At 38.8% G+C, this 3,684-nt stretch overlaps 1 pseudogene; it reads right to left on the bottom strand.

The window, feature by feature from the left end:
* The window catches only part of LOC101578120, a 15,004-nt pseudogene that overhangs the window by 1,500 nt on the left and 9,820 nt on the right, over positions 1 to 3,684 (bottom strand).

Below are 3,684 nucleotides of genomic sequence, written 5' to 3' on the forward strand. Positions count from 1 at the left end.
AGCTGGATTTCTGGGATCTTGACTATTATGTCTTGGTGTGTTTTTATTTGGCTTGAAGTTATTTGGCGTTCTATATGCTTCAGTTACCTGAATGTCAGATTGTTTTCTTATATTTGCAAAATTTTCTGCTAGTACTTCTTCCTATGTTCCTTTTATATCATTTGTACTGACTCCATCTTTTTCATTGATGCCTGGTAGTCTCACATTTTTCATCTTTGCAATGTTTTGCAGGTGATAAATTATTTTTTCCTCCATCCTGGTTGTTTTTAAGAGATCCTTTCTTACCTTTTTACTAGCTGCACCAGTGTATTCAAGATCTGAAACTCTGTCTTCACTTTCCCTCAAACAGTTTTGCAGGCCTTTGATTGTGATTTTAAGTTCCTCTATATCTCTTTGACTCTGCTTCATGTGATCTATTTCCTTCCTGTGTTGCTCATTTAAGGAATCTGTCATTTTTCTAATCTCCTTTATTTTTTTAATCAATGTCTTCTTTAGAACAGTTATTAATTTTTTTACTGCAGAGTTTTTTTCAGATTTGTTTTTCTTCATATGTTTCTGTATTTAATTCTTTAATTCAGTGAACCTGTTGTGCCCCTCCTTTGTGCCCCTGGCCCAGGGGGCACAGCAGAGCACAGAAGCTCTCCTACACACTAGCCGGGCCTGGTCTTGGGCTGAATCTGGTGGTCCCGAGAGCATTGCTGATGTTCTCACTCGGTGGGCTTGAGGTTGGGGGCTTCAGAAGGGTGGAGGGGTCCCTAGGGCATGGTAGAGGGTCTCACTCATGCTGCATGCCTGAGTTTTGGTTCAGAAAGTTCCCATGGGTGCAGGGAAGCCGGAAGCTCTCGTACACACTCACCAGGCCTGGGCTAGGCTCAATGAGATGTTAAATGTACCTGAGAAATAAATATATAAATATAAATAACATATTTTGGAGGTTTAGGCAGCAGGCCAGAGATAAATTTCAGGGGCTTTTTATGTGAGGGCCCTGAGCATAATCAGGAGGTCTTATAAACGATGGGAAAAGAAGAGTGAACATAAGTGAAAAAAGGCAAGTGCAGGGTGTTAAGGAGGAACCACTGGAACTCCTATGACAATGAATAGTCAATGACATCAGGGACAAAATATCTATGGTCAACTCTAAGAATTTTCTTTCTTGCTTTGTAATTCCCTTACATTATTTTCAAATCTTTCAATGGCATTTGTTACAGCTATGTCTCATCTAGGTTCAAAGAACAAATGATTATCATTGTGGTTGTGTCCATATAAGATAAAACTGACTAGAACATAGAATATCAGACTTCTGGGCCAGGGAGATAGCTCAGAAATCTAAGCACCTGCTTGGTAAGTGCAAGGACCTGGGTTTGATCCTCGGTACCACATGTTATGTCGGCCCCATGCTGAGCTGGCTCCAAAGCTGGGTGTGGTGGCTCACACCTGTAATCCCAGCACTGGAGAGGCTGAAAACAGGAGGATCATTATGAGTCTGAGCTTCATAGTGAAACTCTGTACCAAATACATAAAAAAAAACCTCAGACTCTAAGTCTTATTTTAGTATTAAAACCAAGAGCTACTTCAAGTTAACACATTTCAATTTTTTTGAATCAAATATTAAACAACATTTTCTTTGGTGGGATAGAGATTTTTTCATTCAAATTTATAGAATTATGTCTTAAATGTAATTTGAATGGATACAGATTGAATGGACTTATGGATCAAGACCATTAAAATGTCCATATTGCCTTCACCTGATATTTCTGTGCTTGAGCTTGCATTTAAGGAGATGCAGGCTAGGAATGAGATTAGGGACTTTGGACTTGGTGAGTACTGTAGGTTAGTAGTATTATTCATTAGTGCAAACATGAGCCATATGTTTGTTATGATTAATAGAATATTTGAAAGCTGAATTCATTTTTCTTGCTAGTTAAGAAATTTATCCCAACATCCATATAGTAGCTCACAGTTCTGTTAGTCATAAATCCACTTTTGTTCAGCTGTATCTTATTTAGGATATTACAAGACTTACATTGATTGGCTAGCTGAGTTCTGAGTTCTTAAGTGTAGCTCAGTGTCCTTTTCCAAGTTCATTACCGTTAGAATTATGTTCTCTGCAACTAGAAGACTGAAGGCCCCTTTTCTGCTATTCATCTTCAAATTAGCAACTGCACATCAAGTCCTTCTCATATTAGAATCTTTCTGGCTTTGTCTTTTGTCACCAGATAAAATACATGTGCTTCCAGGTCTCACTAGGTGAGACTATGTTAATTCATCTTAATGGCCAACTTGACTGGTTAAAGACATTCCTGGAGAGATGATTGGATTGCCAGGGAACTAACCTCATTGTGGAATGGGTTACCAGGAATTGGGGCATAGGTGGAAAAAGTAGGTCAGTGGGGGCTTGACTTTGGGGAATGTTATTTGATTCTGGGATCCTGCTCCTCTGGACTCTTTCCCTTCTCTCTGCTTCTCCAATGCTATGAGTTGGGTGGCTTTATTCTGCCATGTCATTTGGCCATGATGTTGCAACTTAGAGTCAGCTAGCTATGGAACAAGACTTCTAGAATAGTGAGCCAGAATAGATACCTTTCTCTTTGTATGTTGCAGGTGTCATTTTCCTAGCAACAGAAAAGCTGGCCAATACAAAGGCTTGCCTAGATATGTCCATTCACCTGTGACATTTGACACAGTATAAGCATCAGAGTGATATTTAATCACATGTAAGATGCTATAGATTCAGTATGGAACCTTGCAATCATATCTTATGATTCAATGTACTGTGCAAAACATGTTAAAACTATATAAAATCTGTTGTAATAACTGTTTATGATATAATAATGAATCAAGAACAGGGTACATAAACAAGTTTACAGAATAATCATGATTTTTCAAAAATATCTAAGCTTTGAGAAAACATGGGTATGTATTACAGTACCCCTTTCTCCATCTCTTGATAATCTATGATCTCTGTCTCTATCTTCTCTCTCTAATTATAAATTCCAAGACAAATAAAGCTGACTGGGGCCTCTAATTATAAATTCCAAGACAAATAAAGCTGACTGGGGCAATGTCTTAGTTGAGGATCCCAAAAGCAGACCTTAAGATATGTATCTGAGTACAGGGCATTGAGAGGTAAGCCTAGGCAACATTAGTGGGAGAGTAGGGATATGAGGTGGAGAAAGGAAGAAAGCTAAGTAAGTGTGCATTATCAAGAAAGTTCCTCCTGTGGACACCTGAAACTTAATTCTGCTAGACAGTTTGGAAGCCAGTAGAAGGTAAGTTTAGTTTTCCTTTGACAAGGATATGAACATTAGGATACTGTCCACTCTGTTATCTATTACTGCAAAAGATATTACCCTAAACATAATGGCTAAATACTTATGTAGTCAATTCATGTTTATTATCTCATTGCTTCTGTGAGTCAGGAATTTGGGAGCAGTTTAGCTGGATAGTTTTGGCTCAAACATTTTTTGGGGGGGATTGCTGAGGATTCAAGCTAGTGGCTGCCACATGCAAAGCATATGCTGTAGTGATAAGCTATGCCCCTGGCCAGCTCAGAGTCATTTCATGAAGTTTTAGTCAAGTAGAAATCATTTGAAGGCTTCACTAAGATGGGGGAGTGGACATCCAAGGAGGCTCACTCACAGAGCTGTAAACCTTGGCTCCTTGTCATAGGAGCATCTTTTTTTA

Source organism: Octodon degus, unplaced genomic scaffold, assembly GCF_000260255.1.
Source record: "Octodon degus isolate 3935 unplaced genomic scaffold, OctDeg1.0 scaffold00352, whole genome shotgun sequence".
NCBI lineage: Eukaryota > Metazoa > Chordata > Mammalia > Rodentia > Octodontidae > Octodon > Octodon degus.